Below are 21,037 nucleotides of genomic sequence, written 5' to 3' on the forward strand. Positions count from 1 at the left end.
CAAGCTGTTTCCTCGCTGTGCGATGCCTCTTCCTTGCCCCTTCCCTGCTGGCCTCCCCTCTGCTGCTGCAGCAGGGCAGTGTCTCCCCTCTGGCAGCTGCACATCCCCCTGCCTCACTGTCCGCTGTGTTTTCAGATTGTGAAAAAATTCAAACAAACTCACAGTTCCTCCTTCCAGACCCCCAGCTGAACTTCAACCAGCTGCTCTCCCAGCTCAGGACTCATCTGTTAGCCAGTTTCTTGTCCAATTGATTATTTCACTAGCCTTGCTGTTTTAACAGCCTTATTGAAGTTCATGTAAATCATATCTCCAATCTCACTCCTGTTCTCTCTTGCTGTCCCTTTCTCAGAGATATGAATCAAACATTAATATTGATCAGCACTTAATGTCAGACACAAAGGAAAATCTGCTTTCATGTAATATGAAATATTAATAAAACATTAATGAGGGCAAAGGAGAAGGTTGCAAGCATGATGGCGAGGGCAAAGGAGAAGGTTGCAAGCATGATGGCGAGGGCAAAGGAGAAGGTTGCAAGCATGATGGCCAGCTCATCTCTTTCCCCCTGCCCTGGTACGGCATTAAGACATGCCAGCGTTGTGCAGCAGTCTGGGCTTTCGGCTGCATTGAGATTTGGATTTGATTTCTCAGTCCAGATTTGGAAAAGCCAAGGGACTTACCACTCAAAAGGATTGACTGAGAGACCTTAGGTGCTTTTATCCTCTATATACACAGAATGGTTCCTCAAATACTACTGGTCCGAATTTTAACATCAATCATTTTATCAAAGTTGGATGCGTTAGTCACTTTCAAATGCCGTGCCTTATTTAGCTGGAGATTTACTCGTGTTCTGCTATGCATTCCCCATGAAGTACGGTCGTATTTCCAACAGAGTAGACTGGTGCTCAGAAAGCAGCAGCTGAGCTCAAATAGTTAAAGGGGCTGCAACAGGTGAATCCCCGTTTTGATTTCAGACAGGCATGAGCTTCTTGGGGTTGCTCGTCATGAAACCCTGAGGTGCAACTCGAATGCTGGAAGTGCCTTCTCGTTCTTCTCCAATTAACTTGAGACCATGGTGAGGGACAAAATGAATTCGGGTGTAAAGAAAAGAACCAGAAAGTTAAAGGCATTTAAATCTGTTTGGAGGATTTGGAAATAAGGAAGCCAAAGTGATCTGTAAAACTGTACTTTGATCTGAGTTATAACCAGGGCAGAGAGATCACGCTGGGGCTGCAGCAAGACAAGCGGGCTCGCTCTGCTGTGGAAAGGTGATCAGGGGTAAAGCTCACAGAAAACAGAGGGGCAGGAAAAAGTGAAAAATAGAAGAGGAATACAGGATAAGAAGAACAGAGGACCCAAAAAGAAGACGAAGATCACAAACATAAATAAAATGGCATCTATAAAAGGCCTGAGAGTACTATGTCTGTTGTGAAATTAGTTAGTTCGGTGTAGGCGGCAGAATAACTCCACCAGCTGGATCCAGCTACTCTGGGTATACAAAGGCTTTGCTGAATGCACTTGTGGGGTGGTGGGTTTGATGCTTTCTGGGTTACACCTGACTTTGATGTGGTTTATGTAGTGTGTGTGAGGGAAGAAGCTGTACTCTGAAAGCAATTGTCAACTAATAACAGGATAGAAGAAAATAAGAAAAATGGGACTAAAAAAATTACGAGAGCCACCTAATCTGGAGATCTATCATTGTACTTCAAACATCAGATCTTGCTAGGAAAAAAAGCCACTCTTAGCCCAGGTTGGGTTTTTTATCACAAACTTTGAAGGTGCTTCAGTGTTTACCAGTACCCACTGATTGTTTGATCTTCGAGTGTAGCCCCTGCTAGATTTATGAGCTGCTGAAAGAAAGAGAAGCAGAGTTATATTTCTACCATACTACAGAGTAACTAGAGATGCTGCAGTCTTGGAAATCATTATTGCTTATTAGGAAAATGTGTTTTCACTTTTACTGGATGACAGTTCATTTTAATTTTGCTTTCTGAGGACCCTCTCCATCAGTGACCTGCAGTCTGTGTAAGTGGGAATATAAAGCAATTGACATGAAATCAATATTAATTCAGGAGTGTGTCGGGTTTTTTCCTCTTTTGTAACAGATACTTATCAGGGTGTTACAGCCTGGCAGTCTGAGCTTCCAAATGCTCTGAGGCTCTCGGAGGGATGCTCCTAAATGAACACAGGCAGTGTCCTTTGGGCCCTGCTCGCGTTGTCTGCTCAACTACATACCCAGATTAAATGTCAGTTTTGTGTTCTTGCTCCTTATCAAAAACACACACTGCAGTTCCTTCCAAGACTTAGGGAAACTGTCCAAGCTTTGCTTGGGAATCTGTTGAGCAACTCCTTGGTTTGGTCAGTGCCCGAGTAGCATGGGTCTGGTCTGGTTTTATTTGGTTTCATTTTAGGTAGGAGTGAAGGTAGAGAAAAATACGGCAGTGGGCTGGGTTTGGATTTTAAATAGGTTTTAAGCCGAGTTTGCCACTTGTGAACCTAGGATCAGGACAAGACTTTGCAACCATCATAGCAGAGATATTAGAGCAAATTTTAAAGGAAGATTAAGCAGGTGTTGCTGAGATTTTACTTAGGTTTTCCCCCACATGTAAGAGATTAACTGGAAGGAATCCAAGGGACGTGGGAGGGAAGAGCTGACGCCTATGGATCACTTTGGCACTGGAGTCGCTGCAGGATGCCGTATATGTTTGCTATGCTGAAGACTAAGTTATGAACAGTTTCCTATTTAAAGGCAAGAATATGGTATTTAATGTAGATTTGAAGCAGGTAACACTGGAAGGACTCCAAGAGGAACCTGCTGTGCAAAGAGCAATGAGCCAAGACGATTTTAGGGGCAACATCTCAGGAGACTGAAGGGAAAAAAGGCTGCAGTGCGGATGACAGGGGAAAACCTTCTAGTCTTTTACCAAGCACTAATCTAAGCAGTCAGCCTTGTCAGCAGAGTTTGAGCTCAGGAGATCTGGGGTGTATTTGTGGCTTTGCAACCTTTTTTTAACCTTAAGCAAGTAATTTTATTACTCTCAGCCTCAGTTTCCCATGCTTGAAAGAGGCATTCATGGTATTATGTCCTTTTATAGTGTACTTTGCTATGTATTTCATAAAAGCATGTAATGCAAGTTCAGCATTATTTGTTGCACCCAGAAAAAGCTTTTCCAGTAGCTATAAGCAATGGAGAAAAAAGGTCCTTCAGCCAAGGAGGCTGGCCACTAAGCATCTCTTCAGTGCAAGGAGAGCAGCAAGCTGAAGGGCTGCTGTGCAGATGTGCCTTCCGCACACTGTGGCTCTCAGGGATGGAAGATTTTAGTTGCCTGGGCTGTTAATCTGGCACCTTTAACCAGGTATCTATAAAAAGTGGGGAAAATGATGAATCATCAATCTCAGGTGCTTGTTAAGTGTTCTTGTTAGAGACTATTTCCAATGGTCCGTAGCTTTAGTCTGCTAAGAGTAATTCTGTTCATCCTCCTGGCTGCCCAGCAGATGAGCAAAATGACTGACAGCAGAAATATTCCAAAACAGGGGATATTAAGCAAGCACGCTGATGACTGATGTCTGCTGTTCTCCCAGTGGAGTTATCACTCATGTGATTTAAGTTGACTTCAGTGACATTTTTGCCCTTGAGGATTTCTCTTCTCCTTTGCAGAACTGTGTGCACTTTACTGAAAGTTTTGCAAAGAGACGTGCAGGGAGGCTCTTCCCACTGCTGGGCTGCATCTCCATCAGTGTCACAGGCATCAGTTGAGCAGGACTTTGCCAGCGACAGCAAATGTCACAAGTGTCCCAAGACTTGAGCTAGCTCTCTGCTGGCCACTTGATCAAAGCCAAGCTCCTGATGTCAAGCTGTAGAGACAGACTCTCTCTGTCTGAAAGTCCACGATATCTCACGCTGAAACAGCAGGTTTTGGCAAAGGGGAGTCAGGCTGACTTCCCAGGTTAAGGCAGTGGTAGAGACTGGGGAGGATCTTTAGCTCTGAAATGGGTTTCTCTCAAAAACCATGGTGGCTTTCGGGACGTGCTGTCCAGAGAGACATTTGTGGAGGTTACCTATGGTGTGGCTGATGGGAACATGCAGAAGTGGCAGGGGAGCTATTCCTGCTATATCAGCCAAGGCAAGGAATAAATGCGTCTTCCCACATCGACATCATGCATCAAAGCATATAAATAGATGAGTAAAGTAAGTTCAAACAGTATCAAACTAGAAAGATGTGATGTAACAGCTTCATTATCATATTTATGTCTTCCTAATTGCACTCCACTGACATCACTTGCAAGCCTGTGATGGATTTCCGTATAATAGGATCAAGGCGTATTTGATCTCCAGCCTTTTTCAACAGGAAGCCAAAATGAAAGGTGAAGCTCGGAAAAGACTGTGAAAGTTATTGCCTAAATTTCATACCAAAAGTATTTTCTCTTAATGGAACTTTCTTCCTGTAAACATGCCACCCATTTTCGAGGGTCCCTCTGTGTATTTATGACATGCGGTGGGAGCAGGAACTGAACACCAAGGACCTCACGGGTGGGCTGCCCACGGGCTAAGCAAAGCAGCAATTCTGCACAGGGGAGTGATTTGTTGTGGGGTGCAAGGGGAAGAAATATGCCTCCTGCTTAGGTTATAATATTGACTTAAGTCACATTAGTATCTGGTCTCAGAGGTCATCTCCAACCTTGAAATACTTTTGGTTTCCATGCTAAACACTGGTTTTAGTCACTGGTTATTTTGAGTGATGGTTGTGAGAGAAAAAAAAAAAAGTCAAATTCCTCACTTGGGGATGATCAGCTGGTATAGCAAACAGCCAAGGAAAAGGAGCTGGTCTTTATCAAAACATGACAAAGCATGACACGGAGTTCTGGAAAGGATTGTTTTAAACTTCTTCTATCCCTACTGCGCTTGTCAGAGACTGCCGGGCAAGTCTTGCTGGCTCAAAGTGCTGCTGACAAGATTGAAGGTGTATTAGGAAAACTGCTTTCTCCTGGGCATGAAATTATTCCGACAGTCGCTAAGGAAATGTATTCCAGTAATCTACTGCCACTTCATGTGTACTGCAGAGAACTGGAGACTGTTTCAGCAAAAAATAACATCTGCATTAACACTGTGTAAAATCATCAAAAATCAACCACTTGTTTTATTCAGCAGTCAGAAAAGCCAGTTGCTGTAATTAATGGACATACTATTTTTCTGTATGCTTATCATTATTCTACCCATTTCATGGATGCAGGCATTGAGTTCACAAAAAAGGGCGTCTGAAGAAATCATGATTTCAGCTGCATGCTTGTGCTTTGGTTTACGCTGGGGGCTCTCAACCAGCAGAATCAACCACAGCTGAGTCTCAGGCCCTCGACCACCAGCCTTAGACGACCCTCTCTCCTTGTGAGGAAGTTGTTTTTGACAAGTTATCTGGTGTAGAGGGCTGTAGAGGCCCTACAGTACGATACAGGTCCACATTAGAAGTGCTCCATCTAGATACGCAGCATAGCTGGTCTGAGAAGTCCTTGCCAAAGAGGTTTGTTTCTGGAATGGTGAGTGATGACTGCAGAAAATTAATAGGAAAAGTCAGAGGAACTGTACTGAAGAGCCTTACTGAAGGCTTTTTTTATTAAATGTTCGTCTTATAGCTGCAGTAAGTATGATAATTGCCAGAAAGACAAGCAGAGTTCCTGCTTTGGGAACCATCACTCCACGTTAGTAACTAGTCCGTGGGCTGGCTGGATGGCTGCGGGCTCCAGCGCGCTGCAGGCAGCCCGGGGCTGCGTCTGCAAGGTCTACCCAGGGAGCTGAAGGACTCGTTACAGCTGAACCGTGCAGCCTGCGCTCCCCCAGCAGCATCCCAAAGTGCTTCCAGGGTGGCTAGCAAAGTTAAAAACGCCTTGGCATAAAACTGCCAAGCTTTATCCTCCCCATAAATTTGTCCAAGGACTAGGAGTGTTTTAAGGCACATCAACCTAAAGAAGTTTTAGAGTGTGCTGGATAAGAGCTATAGTGCTGCGATTTACAGCCAGGAACATTCACCTGGACAATAAGAATCCTGGTGCATTGAGCTGAAAAATATGCTGCAGTGTATGGTATTGGCTTGTTTGTAATAAAACACTAGCCTAGTACATTTTATTGGTTTTACAGCCATTTATTGTTTTGTTTTCAGAAATACAGTATGTAAGCAAAACCGATAAAATAGTTTATTACACAGTAATTGTTCAAGAAGAGAAAGACCTATCAGAAGAGTGATCTCTTAAAAAGTATTCACCGAGTCTCCTGCATTAGGAGACAAAATGGAGGAGATGGTTGAAGACTGTCCCGAGTTCTCCGCTGTCTTTAGTGGGGCTGGGTGGAGAGTTTTTCGGAAGGCCTTGGACAATTGCCCATGAGCTTTACTGATGGGAGCCCAAACGAGCCAAGAATGCAAAGCAGAAACCAATATTTGCTCTCGGTTATTTATCAGGCTTTTATTAGAAGGTTTCAACTACCCAGTGGGAGAGCAGAGCAGATCAGAGGACACCTCTGAGACCAGGCACAGATTGTGCAGCAATGTGACTAGCAAGTATTGCATTCAGGTGGCCAACTGTGGTTCTCCTACCCCTTCTTTTGGATTTTTCTCTCATAATATTAGATATGCGTGCTTAAATCCAAGTCTTGGCTCTGCAAAATCTTATCTGCTTGCTCACCTCTTCTTACCTGGGCAGTTGTGTTACTGCAGTGCCTGTGATAAAACAGGTCCATGTGTATGTTTGTAAGCCGGGGGCCCAGGGTTTCAGTATTTGTACAGTGAAACTTGTTAGTGACAAATGAGCAATTAGCATCAGCCTCATAGGACCAAGTCCAAGGAGATGCTGTTGAAAGAAAATCACTAGAGTTTTGATGATTTAGGACAGAGCTGAGTCTACCATGGTTTGTGCTGGGAATTTTATCAGAAATCTCAAGAAATGGACAAAATAAATGGCAAAAATGTTGCATTAGAGCAGTTAGAGAACAGATAGTCTTGGAAACTTTTTTCTCTCCCCTTTGTCCACAGTTAAATAACTTATGTCAGTCAGTCTTTAAGTCTTTTGGAGCAGCACAGCACTAGCATCTGGTGTATTTGGAAGAGCAATGCCACCACTCTGCCTTTTCCTGCTCAGCTGCTGTACACACGAGCAGCCAGTAAGCAGCAGCTTTTCCAGGGGACAAAGCAGTTTTATCGTACAGCACTCATCTTTTCAGCCCCATTGAACAAGTGTCCTCCTTTATACTTCCATGTAGGTAAGAATAAATGAACAAACAAACAAAAACAACCAACCAAAAAAATCCCACCACATTTCCTGAGCTTCCAGAGGTGCAGGTGGTTTCATATTCAAAGGTACGTGCACCACGGTCCCAAGCTTTGGACACGTGAGTTTGGACTATCAGCCATAGCAGGGATGCTTGTCCCCAAAGGATGCCTTTGGGAAGCCAAATTCCTTCAACACATGTCAAACACCTTGACTTTCATCCTGACCTGAATCTATAAGGAGGAGTGTTTGGTGCATACTCAGTTCCACCTGCAGCCTTTCAGCAGCTTGAAATGTTTGCTGTACCCCGCGTCCTATTTAGCCCTTCTGTTCAGCTGCCTGCCAGCGAGCAGCTCTTCCCAGCACACCCACTACAGCTTCATCCTTACACGGCAGGAACCAATTCCAAGCTATTATTGCACCGCTTAATGATCCTGTTCAGGCTGTTTTGGAAGAGTAGTCCTTAGCGTCTCACCCCAGGGATTTAAATAGGCTTGTACATCAAGGCCAAGCCTTGATAATTCCTTCATTTCTGGTGGCATTTTAAATCACACGGAAACCAGGAGCTTCTTCTGAGCAGGGAAATGACTTCCTGCCATTAGGCAGCACCTATCATCCACCAAGAGTGCTCTTGAAATTTATGTTCTTAATTCTGGTGTTTGCTCAGATCTAATGATTTGGGCTGGGACAAACAAATCATTGCTTCAAATGTTAAATTTCTCATCAAAGGATTTGCTTTCAACAATTCGTTTTAGTAGTAAGAGGCTGGGTTTGGTTTCTTTCTTTTCTGTGGGTTTTACTTAGTTTACAAGCCCATATGCAATTCCACATTGCTCTTTCAAACTGTACGGCTGAGCACTATCACACCCAATGCACACTTTAGTATACTCTTCCCTTTGTGTTCATCTACTCTGGTTTCTTCCTCCTCCCTTTAATTTCTTCAGCTTGTGAGTTAAGGACTCATGATAGTGTGGAGGGAGCAAAATACTTTAAATCTTTCAAATCAAAATGAGAACTTCTTCTGAAGGGAGTATCTGCATCATGGCAATAATGAGCAATTATAAGAACTTGGCAGCATTTCAATAATCATACTCCTATAGGTTTCTTCAGTAGATGTTAGCTCACATTTGCAAGAACTCCTTTATATACCACTAAGATCATCCTTGTAAAATGACAGATTTCCTGACCTTTTCCCTCTTCAAAGGATTTTCACTGAGCATGCTTGTTCTACAAAATAATTGTTGGCAGCGCTCCTGAACTCCGGGTACTTTCAGTTGGACCTCTAGCAGTGTGAACAACTTTATTTCCAGAATGTGAAATTCTCTTGACCCTGTTGAGTGCTATCACAAATTATTATAGACTAATTTCTTTGTAAATATTGTTGTATAAATAGAAGTTTATCAGAAAGGCAGGGGAGGATGATATAGCTCTTTCCTTGGGGACATCTTCACGGGATTTGGAGCTTTCCTTGCATAAGGGCAGGAGGACTGTGCCTGGAGGATAAAATTATCTTCTAAGAAAAGACAGCAGCTGAAAGCAGTAGGAAGAAGAATTAATGTCCAATAGTTTCTACTCAATCAAAAAATCAGATCTAGATTTTTTTAGGATGCAACCAAAAGCTGACATCAGTCTATATATGTATGGAATTTTAACATGAGATTCATTACACAATTCAAATATTCTAACATATTCATTACTTTATTAATGTAATTGGAAATTAATTCAGTGACATGATGTCTTTATGAAAGTCTGTTAAAAATCCTCAGCATCGGAACTACGGAGTGTTGCACTGTGTTGGTTAATGATGGGGGAATTTTTGTCAATCTTTCTGCTCCCTGATTAAACTCTGTAATTAACGAATTCAATATCTGTTTTGGATTTAGCTATTTTAAGACTTACAAAACCCACAGATTTTCAAAATGGTTCATTATATACTGTTGAAATCATAAATCACAGCATTCCCATGTTTTTAAGGCAGTAAGATTAAGAGGGTTGAAGGCAAATCAGCAGCAGACCCAGCTAACTACAAATATCAGTTTACGTGATTCATATTGATAGGTCTTTGCCCCTGCTTACTAATGCCCAGCGTCAGTCGTGCGATAAGCTACTTGTGCTGCTTGTTGTCACGCATTTAGCCTCAGCTTGCCGTGCTGGGATACCTGCGTGTCTCAGGAGCAAACACAAATTAGGCAGAGGTTGGAGAATGGGGCTTCCAGCTCCGCAGCAATGCTGTGGGTAGCTCTTCACACTGGGCTGGCAGAGAGGTCTCAGGGGGCCTTGAGATCCATCCCTAACGACTGAGCATCTCCTAAAGGCTTTCAGACCACAGACTGAAACCAGGGATGGGCAGACCCCCACAGGGAGGTGCACCCAAGGTGGGGCTTTGGGAAGCTGCAGCACCTGTAAGGGATGTGCCTGAGAAGCTGAAAGCCTCCCTGGGTGCTTCCTTCCCATGGGGAGCTTTCTGGGCTGTGGACATGAATGAGGCCTCGCTACCACACTGCACCAGTGTGGAAGGGGCTGCTGGGCAGAGCCCTGGTGGTCCCGTGAGTTTCACAGCTATGAGTGGAGTCTCTTCATGTATTGCTCTGGGAGATATAATTCCCCGGAGTCCTGAGCTTCACTACTGTGGTCACTTCAGTGTTCAGGTTCCTGGAATGAGAACACAAAACAGTTTCCTTACGAACACTGGTGCGTGCAGAGTAGCAAGTTACAGAGCCCAGCCCTGCACGGCTGGGAGCATCAGCCACATGTGTCTACGGCAGCTGGTGAGCCCTACAGTGCCATCCCAACATCCAACCTCTCCCTACAAATATTTCTCCACAATTTTCTCCATTAAATTCTCAAACTATATCCTGCTGGCACATAATATCCCTCTGCAGCCTTGTCCATGACCCACTGTGTCCATTGCAGCTCTTTCCTCCTGGCCAGCACAGAGGTGGTCAGGACTGCTGCGCATCCCCTGGTGTCCGTCACACGGACAGGCGGTGACAGATAACGCAGCGGGCTCCCTTGGCTGTGCTGCTGTTCCTGATGCCAGCTCTTGAATTCAAGTACAACTTTGGTCTTTCTTTCTGTTCAAGTTGATTGAGAGGGTTTAGCCATATACAATATTCAAATTGCTTTTATGCATGAAGAGATTTTCAAGAAATCAATGTGCTCTTCGAGTGACATAATTAATACATGAACTGACTGCCCTTTAAAGACAGTGGTAATGCTCCTTACTAAGACCAATGCACTAATATTATATTCAGTAATGCACTTTTTAAAAGTTAAATTCTCCATCGTTGATATTGGAGTAGGACATAGAATTATGCATGCTGAACTGTATTTATTAGCAGAAAACTGATTATTATTACTGACCAATCTGCTTTTTAATGATTCACGGAGCAAGTTGGTTTTTATAGTAATGAATACAGGGCTCTTAATCAGGTGATCTGACAAGTGTGCAGTTTGCCTGGAAAACTATACTGGACTGAAAGTGTTTTTGCAAAGAATAAGAAAGGGAAAAGAACCTATAAAATGTTGACATTTGAAGGAGAAAGAGACAGGAACAGCTGAAAGAATGACATTGCAATTCTTTGTGTCTATTTTCAATATGCAGATATTTGATGAAAATTCCCAGTTAATATCAGGGTTATTTTGTGCCCAACTCGAGACGAACTTCAGGTCTGTTTTTGCTGTTTTCCACTGGAGGTCAAAGGAGCAGGAGCGTAATGCTTTGTAGGAGCAGGAGGGTAGTGTTGGTGCTATGAAAGACCGCTCTAAAATCATACAGCTGCAGTTCGCTTTCGACCTGGTGGCATGTTTACCTTCCTTTGGTTAAAAAGGAAGTATTTATTTTCACTTTGAGTGCATATTTGTCTCATTTATAACCCGCTCACGCACCCCTAAGACATCTTAGTCTTTCTAAATGGATCTACTTTCTGATACTTGTCTTCTCTTGCTTCACACTCTTCAAAGATGCCTTCATCTGCATCCAGGAGCCTGGCCCGAAGGAATGACAATGGGCCTTGTGGGCTGCTTTTCACACTCACCACAATGTAAGCAGTCTCTTACACTGAGGACGCCTACAAAATGAAACAGCTGACATACATCTGGGAACAGAGCTCAAATGAGTCTCTTTGGAGACTTTTTCTGTTGACTTTAACGGCCTTTGATCAGTCAATAAAGAGTCACTGTCACCAATGACCTTTATCAGTGTACAAACTGAAAAATGAATATACTACTAAAAATACAGCGAACCATTCTTTTTTGGATTTGCCTTTATTTAGCAATATCTCTCCCTGTTCTGCTCTCTGTGATTGACTAGATGGTACTATTGTATTTCATTCTGTCGATCCAGTTGTAAGTGGGCATCTCGTTCTGGGGTTTGACTTAAGAAGCGTTGGACACTCCCATTCCAATTGACTTTATTAAGAAAGTAAATAACATCTATTTTTAAAAGGATGATCCCAATAATTTATTCGTGGAGGACTCAATGTGGTAAGCAGGTAGAGAGGAAACTCCCTAGGGAGCTACTTTTAGGATTATATTCTAGTGTTTTTCAAATCCTGGCATAGCATCAGAATTAATATGCCAGCTTTTGTCAGGTGTTCTATGTCCCCTATAGCATTTGAATAATGAATATTAGTCTGCAGCTGTTGTCCCCCAGGTCATCCAAGTGCTAAAGCTGATCCGAGGCTCACTGAAGTCAACCCAAAGAGCCCCATCCATGCCACTGCGCTTTGTATCAGCTCTAAGTCACACCGCTGGTGTCCTTCATATTGTGCAAAACTTAACATGAGGCAGTGTGTGTGGCCTGAAGGAGCCACTGTTGTTGGGATAAACTTTCTGAGTCCTAGGTATCAGAATTTATGCTTCAAGAGAATTTCCACCGAAGCCATATAAATAAAAATGTTGGAAACTATAGTTGCCTACTGCATGGAGGACCAGGTATACCTATGCTTTTTTCTCCTTCCCTCCATTTTCTCCTCTTGCCCAGCCACTATGCAGAATACTTGATTAGAATTTCAAGGTTACAGGTGTGTTTTCTTTATTCGCTTTGGAAAAAAAGTCATCAAATCTGACAGACAATGGAACAAGGCATAAAAGAATTCTGCTTTCTTGTTCTTAAAGAACTAAATGGAGCAAAGAGGCAATTTCAACTCTAGTCTCATAAATACCCTTACTTTTTTTCCTCCTAGGTTTAGTATTATTTTTATATTGTGCACTGACCTCATACAAAAAAGGGTGTGTGAAGCTGATAGAGAATGAGCACCAGCAGTGAATCAATATAGGTGAACTAACTCCAGAAGTAAAAGTGCATTGGACAGAGGCAATATTGCATTATTTTTCGTATTGTCTGTAACACCTGAGCCTTGAGTATCATTTGGAAATACAAAAATGCCCTTTTATCTACATTGTTAAACTGAAAGGATACCTTGTCTATTTGCTCTTTGTCATCAAAAGCTGTTGTCCGTGATTGCACGGTATTTTGTATTGTCTTCTGTAAAACTCTGAAATGACTGTTTAGATTGAATGCCTCAAGTGAGCACTAGGTAAGGCAAAGCACGTTGTATTTCCTTTCAAGACCTGGGAGACAGATGCGTCACTCAATAGCATCTTTTCTCTATATTACAGTCACAAGGTGCTTTAGTGCCTTTGTTCCGCAGTGATGAAAATGACACTTTTTTTTAGCCTGTCTTGAAAGCCACTTGGTGGCATGAAATTTGGTGTGGAGAAACTGTGAAGTTTAAACTTGTAGTTAACGTGTGAGTTGGGCAGTGACATTGCCCACAGTTGACCTTCCCAACAAGTAAATAGCTCAGAAACATTCACCGCAACCTCCGCTCTCACAGACAAAACTCCCACTGCTGCTAGAGTTATTAATTATTTTCATTATAAGGTAAAACTTGGGTAACTATCCAAAGCTGTGCTGCATTCTACCAGGAACTACATCAATTCAGAACAGTAGATGCTTTACGCTCTGACGAGCTCAGCCTAAAAAGACAAGACAGCCTTGGACTGGGTTAGAAGTACAACCGTGTTTTTCAATAAACTGACATCAACCTATGGATTTTTTTTAAGAATGATGGAATGCAGTCTTCAAATGTTATGATTCCCTGTACAACTTAATATCTTCTTAGTCTTCAGAACTCTATTTTCTTGACAAAAATAAATCAGTGATGCGGTGGCTGTTTCTACACACATAGCCTAGCCAGCAAAAAACAGCTCAGCCTCGCCTCAGAGCTTCCAAGGCTGAACGCCCCAGCTGCTGCTCCGTGGTGAGAAACCAGGGCTTGCTAGCGTGGGTTTAAATCACAGTACAAAGCACTGCCGTAACCGGCCGGCCCTTGCGTGAAGTGTTCCCAACATTTACAGCTGTAGGTGTGTGCATTCCTTGCAGGATCTGTTAGGTGGTCTTGGACTTGACCAAGATTTGAGCAGGGACTGGGGCTGGCCATGGAGGGAGCTCAGATGACTTACCCTTGGCTTTGATGCTGGTGCTGTCCTCTTCAATTTGAGTCATTTCTGAGTATTTCTCACCTTAATAGCTGCAGGCCAGTTGTAATTCTGGAAGTTTAGTTCATTACAAGCAACAACAAGAATGGGACCAGCAAAACCAAGCATCTGTCAAAATGCTTTGCTCAGGTAACATGTTTAAATATCTGAAAGTACCATCAATACTATAAAACAAAAGAAATAATGCATGGTACCTCAAGTTAAACACTTCTAGCCGTGGGCGGGAAGGGCGGAGATTCAAAATTAATCATCTAGGTTAGTCCAAATGAGCTCATGCTTTGCATTATTTATTATGAAGGTTAGCTGCCATCCTTTCCAGTGTCACAGTTTTAGACATTTGTTGTTTTGACACAATCTCAGTAGAATACCTTTCCAGTAGTGACAAACTGGGAACCAGTAGAGAGTCTCACCAGCAAAGAGGGCTCTTGTTTTTAAATAACATTGGCTTGATAATCTGGACCTTTTGTGGTAAACTAGTAAAAATCAATAGGAACCACGAGAAGGGGAACTGGAGATCTAATAATTCTATTTCTGTGGAGTTGGTAACCGGGAAGAGCATGGGAATTAATAGATTGTAAGAAGATGTTTGTGTTGCTTTCACTGCAGACTAAGTGATGGATGACCAAGAACATTGTATGTAACATTCTTGGAGATGTGAAACAGCTGGCTGTATTTTGTTCCATGTTTCTCTTGTACTTTGAAAACTTCTTCTCTGTAGTTATTGTTTTTGTCATAAAGTACAGATTCACTGTACTTTGCAAACCTAACGACTTCTCCCTGAATAAGAGCCTATTATGGCAATTAAGAGTTGCTGGAAGCCATGGAAATAATCACTTTTCTTGACATATCAAAGGTGTTCTGCTCTCCTGCAAGAACTGCATACCTCAGCTTTTTGGATAATTTACATGTTTCTGATTTAAATGATGCAATGCAGTTAATGCACCTTTGAAAATATAGGGCATAAATCAATGAGAGTGGTTGTTCCATTCAGAACAAAACAAAGACCTTGGATGTACATATATGTCACTTGCTGACCGAAATCAATGCCGTCCCGCTCACCTAAGGACAGAATTTGTCCTGTGCACCAAGTGGAAAAAACAAGCTGATGAGGAAATGATGGAACTTGCACAGAAAGAAAAAGGCTGATATCCTCTGCTGTAAAAAATCAAATGTGAAAAGTTCATAATTTAAAGCTGCCCCAGGTCATAATAAATAATTCAGTCCTCAGTTATATGCAGTTTCTCCTTAACATAGATCTCCCCAGATTTTTGTAGAAATCTGCCTATAGACCTTTATCATATATGCATGTGTGTGTGTATATATATATGTATACACAAAAAATACATGTATATAAAATCTTGTCATGGTGTAAATTTACTTTGATTTATCAAGATTTGCTTTTTGTCAATGGATGGTTATCTTGTTGAGCTCTTTGTACTATATGATCTACAGTAACCCAAGCAGTAAAATGAGGGTTTCCAAGTGTGACTTCACTGGATTTACTCCCGTATTCTGTGTGTAGCACAGATGCATGAAGCAGTGCCAACATGAGATTTAACTAAAACAATAAAGCTGAACGCGTCCTTTGCCAGTAGCCTTAATTTACCCTCACTTTGTCTTCCTAGGATTGTCACTAATAGGCAATGACTACTTCTTAATTATTATTTACGTTTAATAGCTGATTATTATTGCTTAATGATACAAATACTTTTAGCTGCAGTTGGTCAGAGAAATCGCTTTGCATTTCAGGCTCCTGAATGGATGTGTTTGCAAACGTTTTGCCTGGCACATTTATTTAGAGTTGAAATCCACATTTCACAAACACGCTCTTTGAGTCCTTTAAATTCCTTTTCTACAAACATGTCAATTACTCTGGGAAAGGCAGTGAACTTTTCTCAGATATGAGCAAAAATCATTTAAAATTTGGATGAATATAGGCTTATTTCTTTGCTTCATTGCTTCTTCAGTTTTATTTGAAATAGAAAAATGTATATTGAATTAGTTAATAGAAGCTGTATTGGAAAGTCTTTCTCATGCAGCAAATGCAGAAGAGCAAGCTGAGTCAGTGTGGCTTGGCTCATCCCACCTAATTTGGGGGTGTAGTTGAGGCACACAACTGAACCCCGACTTTGGCATTTGCCAGAATTGCCCTGGCGTGTGTGTCTCGCTCCTAGGACAGAAAAGGGCACGTCTGAAGAAATTTGCCTCCTTCCCAAGCGGTCGTGACCTAAACTGCTCATTTTCCTTTTCTACAAACCAGAAAACTCAGCTCTATGGAACAAAAATCACACATTAGCTAGCCAGCAGCCTTGTCTGAGGAAGCAGGTAAATTTTGCTCCTACAGAGAGGCTCAAGCAATTAAATTTGTGAGCTCTTCCACAGAAGAGTTATAATGCTCATAGATCTGCTTCTGGGTTTTTTTTCCCTACCCCACCTCAGTTTCTCCCAGACCCAGACAGGCGGGATTGACTTCCACCTGTCTGCAGTGCCTCTGGGACTGCCAATGGACTTGTTAAATTGTGATAAAAATTTTTAGGCTGTTGGCCACACATTTGTTATGAAATGAAGTAACTCTCTTCACATGAGCTGTCAGACAGAAATTACTTTTAGTCACAATCAATCTAGATTTCAACTGGAGACTTCAAGGTGAAGGCTGTGAACTTTGTTACCTGTTAAGGGCCATGAAGCCATCCAAGCTGTTTCATTTTTAGCTAGAACAGTATTTCTATACCCCTGTGCTGCAGAAAGTATTGTTTATACACCAAAACTCCATAGCATTAAATGCAATTAAATCCTGTATTTCAGGAAACTGTCTCCATCAAAGTTGAGATTTAATTTCTTCAGGCCGAATTCTTCTCTCCCCTCCTTCTCCTGTTCAAAGCAATAAATACTTTAAATAAACTCTGGAGGAAGGTTCTGGCCCCATGGCATTAAAACTCGGAAAAGTGATCAAAATTTACCTATTTATAACATTTCATTAGGCTTAAAATTACCTCTCTTCTTCTCATGCGATGTTTAGGGCTTATCAAGCAAATGGCAGTTTCATTACGCTCGTTAGAACATACCCACCCTTAAACTGTGGCAGTTGAGCCCATGAACCGAGGCTTTGTGGTCTTTAAAGACTCGTGGAAGGTGCTTGAATAAGAGCTAGGAGCACCCATAAGCTCTATATGTTCACCTACACGGGAACCTACACCGTACTTTGCATTTGAATATTTCTCTTGAATGCCTTTTGCTTACACTTCATTTTTAATCAAGCGCATTGAGTGCATCCCAAAACAAGACCTTTACCTAATGCTGAGTTTAATGACGCTTTTAATACCGGTAGAGCTGGCCGCCTTCTCTCTCTCCGCTGTTCCCTCCCAGTTTTGGAGCGTTAAACATGTTATAAAAATGTCTTTTTGGTACGGTCCACAAATTAACCGAAAGGCGCACAGAAGCAGTATACTCATCCAGCATGAAATCAAAACCTAATCAATGCAGATTATGTTAGATTAGCTAAGCAAGTAAACAATTAGCCAAGTTAATGTTACCTACCCTGTCCTTCAGCACCGAACAGCTAAGGAATTTGTCTTCCCAGACATGTTTAATTCCAGCTCACGTTGGTGACATTGCAGGTTGTCGGATGAATTTTTCAAACTAGCAGCTGCTGTCAGCCTGTTATTTTCATTCTGTTGTGAGTCTTGAACAAAAATGAAGGAAATGTTGGTAGGGAGAGGGGAGGCAGCTGCTTGGGAACGAGCTGTGGGGTTTGGTGTGCGCCCATGATGCAGGCGAAGGAGTTATCCCCCGGCTCGAGTCGCCGCTCACAGCCGGGCTGGATTCCGTGGGATTGTGCGGGATTATGCTGCTGCTCACTCCTGGAGGCTCTGGGGAGCTGGGTCCCCATGATCCACCCCCCCACTGTCTCTGAGGCTCTGGCAGGCTCAGGAAGGCAACACCCCTCTAATTTAGCGTTAAAGTTTTTTTGCCAGATATGAAAACTAAATCAGTAGTTGACTTTGTTTTTAACGTAGTTGTTGGGGTGGTTATTATTATTTTTACTGATGGATGCATGCAAATGTCTGATTCTCCCTTGGAATTCCCCATACTCTTCAGCTCTGCTTTTTGCTTTTTAAGGTCACAGTGAAAATAAAACTAGCAGCCGGAATACTGGGACAGAAAAACCTGCTCCATTGCTCTGCCCTTTGCTTCAGGTCTCATAAAACCCACTGCCCAGCTTGCGCCGACTGATGGCCTTTGCAACGTGTGCCGTATATGTGCAGGTCTTCCTACAACATTGCATTTCACTTCTGATTTACTCTGCCTTGCTTTCATTTCTCTTTGGATTAAGGCAAGAACACCAACAAAAATAATTAATTTAGCAATATTAAACCAGTTTCAGAGCATCCGTTTGCTAATATTACTGTTACCAAGCTATGGAAAAACTGTCAGTCTGACTTTAAAGTTCCCACAGTAATGTAGAAATTAAATTGAGTTTATTTGAGCAGTTAATTCCCCCAAAACAAACATAATACATTTCCATGGCTGTTTCTACAGAATTGTTGATAAAATGGAACTCATCCAGTGGTCGTATCTAAAATATTACATCTCTCTCCCATCATTAATGCAAGCTGTTTCAACTTTTTTAATTCCAAACAAGTCTTGCCAACATGATGTACCCACTGATATTTCAGTTGTCTCCATTACTTGCAAAATTTCAGGGTTTTTTTCATGTTTTCATGACATTTAAAAAAAAATAGTTATTGTTTTAAAAACATCAAACTTCTCCATGTTATTATGATGCTTTGTAAAGGCTTGCATCCCATGTGAAACAGTATTATAGCCACTAAAATTTTTACTTGCATAACGTGTTAGCATTTAACCACTGCCTGCCATACCAGGGCAGCTTATCACACCTTTTCAGTGGGGTGGGAGAGGAATCACAGAACTTTTAAGATGTTTGTCACAGAAGCTGCTGTTGTAGTTTGGTTAAACCAACCCTAACAGGTTTTTATGATCATGTAAACTGCTGAAAATGCATCTTTTCCTGTTAAATTTAATGAGGACATGACTGCACAGGACCAGCCAGTATCAGCCATTTCTGTGGTTTGGATTTCTCCAGAGCATCCAGCAGCAGAATGGGCTCAGATTAATTGTGTTGGGGATTTTCTGGTGGTGGGGACAGATGATGGGTATTTTTGCACCATGGACGGGCAGTACCTTCACCCTGCCAGCATTCCCATCCCTGCACAGCCTCCTGCGCTTGGCACATTGAGCAGGACAACCCTCTGCCTTACGTAGTTGTGGTGGACGTTAGTACCTTTGCCACTAAATGAGATCTGGTGAGGAAGTGGCAGGGGCAAGCGCAGGTGTATGTGCGTTACCTTACATAGTGCCATAAACCAGTCGCATGAACTCCATCGTGTGGGGGTTTGTACTGGGTTCGCGTGGCCAGGTTTGGTACCGAGGGGTGGCCAGAAGCTGCCCCACGTCCCGTGAGCCGATGCCAGCCAGGGCCAGCGCTGGCCACAGCCGAGCCCTGCAGCCGCGGGGGCAGCAGGGCTGGGGGTCGGGGGGGTAACGGGACTGGGGGTGTGTGGGGCGCAGTGGGGCTGGGAGGGGGGGGGGGATAAGGTGTGAGGGGGTGTGGGGGATAAGGTGTGAGGGTCTGTGGGATAATAGGTTTCAGGGTACGCGGGATAATGTGTTTAAGGGTGTGTGGGATGATGTGCTTGAGGGTACATGGGAAGGTGGGAGAACGTGTTTGATGGTCCGTGGGATAACAGGTTTAAAATTACGTGGGATAACGTGTTTCAGGGTGCATGGAATAATGTGGTATAATGGGTTTGATGGTCTGTGGGATAACGTGTTTAAGATTACACAGGTAACATGTTTAAGGGTGTGTGGGATAACATGTAAGATAACGCGTTTGAAGGTACGTGGGAACTTGGGATAAGGTGTTTCAGGGTGCACGGGATAAGTGGGATAACATGTTTGCGGGCCTGCAGGACACCGTGTTTGCGGGTCCGGGGGGTAAGGCATTGGGGCAGGGGGGGCCCTGGGGGCTGCCTCCCGTGGGGCATGGCCACGGTGGGGGTACGGAGCCCTGACGGGCGGTGGGTGGGCATCCAAGATCTGGGTTGCCTTCTTATTACACCACCCCGGTTCCATCGGTAATTACCCCCCCGCTTCTCACTGCCTTTTCCTGTGGAGGGGGTGATGGGGCGGCTCAGGGGGGCTAGGGCCAGCCCACCGCAGCGTTCCCTTCTCCCGGGGAGCGGGGGGATCCTGCTGGTGTAACGTGGATAGTTGTTCTTCCCAGCAGAAAACCCCACAAGGTCAAATACAATTTTGTTAGCAGGTATTTGGGGTATTTTTCCACTTTAACAAATTAATTATATTTCTTTTGATCTTCAAAGGCTTTGCTGAATCATTGTTTGTTCCATTTTTTTTGGCAGGGAAAGTTATTAGCAATTCTGAGAAATAAATTGCAAAGGCTTTCTAACCTGAGGCCGAAACCTACTGGTGTTTAGGTGTTTCCAGATGGCAAATATATAAGGAATTGGAAAAAGTAAATCAACACCAACATCTAAAGACTATTATTTTTTAAAAATCAAAAACAAAAAGCAGAAATGTGTACAGAAATCCTGGATCTGTCAGATACTGGCTACAATTTGTAAAGATCGTTTCTTCACATTGAAATTAAGGGCTTTGCGGCCAGCATGGCCGTGTGCAAAAATCAAAATGAATGCAAGCAGCGACTTCCCTTGTAAAACTGTCCAGAAACTTCTGGTTCCTTATCAGGTGGCAGGTTATCACCGGGTTGGTATTGTGATAAATGTGCTGTCCCAGACCCCGGAATGGGGTAATGGGGCTGAACAAGGTGCAGGATTCCTCTGTGGAGCTGAAGGAATTGGGGGGGGGGGGAGGAGCAGAAGTTCCTGGGGTTGGCACCAGCTCCCTGCTGTGTTCCACCCCACACACACCTCAAATATCAAGAACAGGCGCTGGTTTGTGAGGAGAAGAGCAGTGAGGGGTCTTTGTGAGCCGTATTGGTGATGCTCTGAGCCCTTTGTTCCCCAGCTTAAGGGAATGACCATGGGTTCACAGCGCAACACACACATAATGTGCTGTCTTGTTTTTGTTTGTTTTTTAAAAAAGGAAATTTGCCAGTCTACAGAGTCTTTTTCTGTATTTTATAATTTGTTTCCAGATTTTTTCTAAGGGATAATTTGTTGAAAACAGTAACGTTTCCAAAGCAGTCTACCCTCTCTCCTTTCATGGGAGAAGAGGAGAAGCA

At 43.0% G+C, this 21,037-nt stretch overlaps 1 protein-coding gene across 2 annotated transcripts in view; it reads left to right on the top strand.

The window, feature by feature from the left end:
* Nucleotides 1–21,037, top strand: part of LOC308068945 (uncharacterized protein) — a gene marked incomplete at its 3' end in the record, with an annotated part of 153,208 nt that overhangs the window by 116,630 nt on the left and 15,541 nt on the right. The window lies entirely within an intron of this gene.

This window comes from Falco punctatus (genome assembly GCF_963210335.1).
Source record: "Falco punctatus genome assembly, chromosome: 8".
Classification (NCBI taxonomy): Eukaryota; Metazoa; Chordata; class Aves; order Falconiformes; family Falconidae; genus Falco; species Falco punctatus.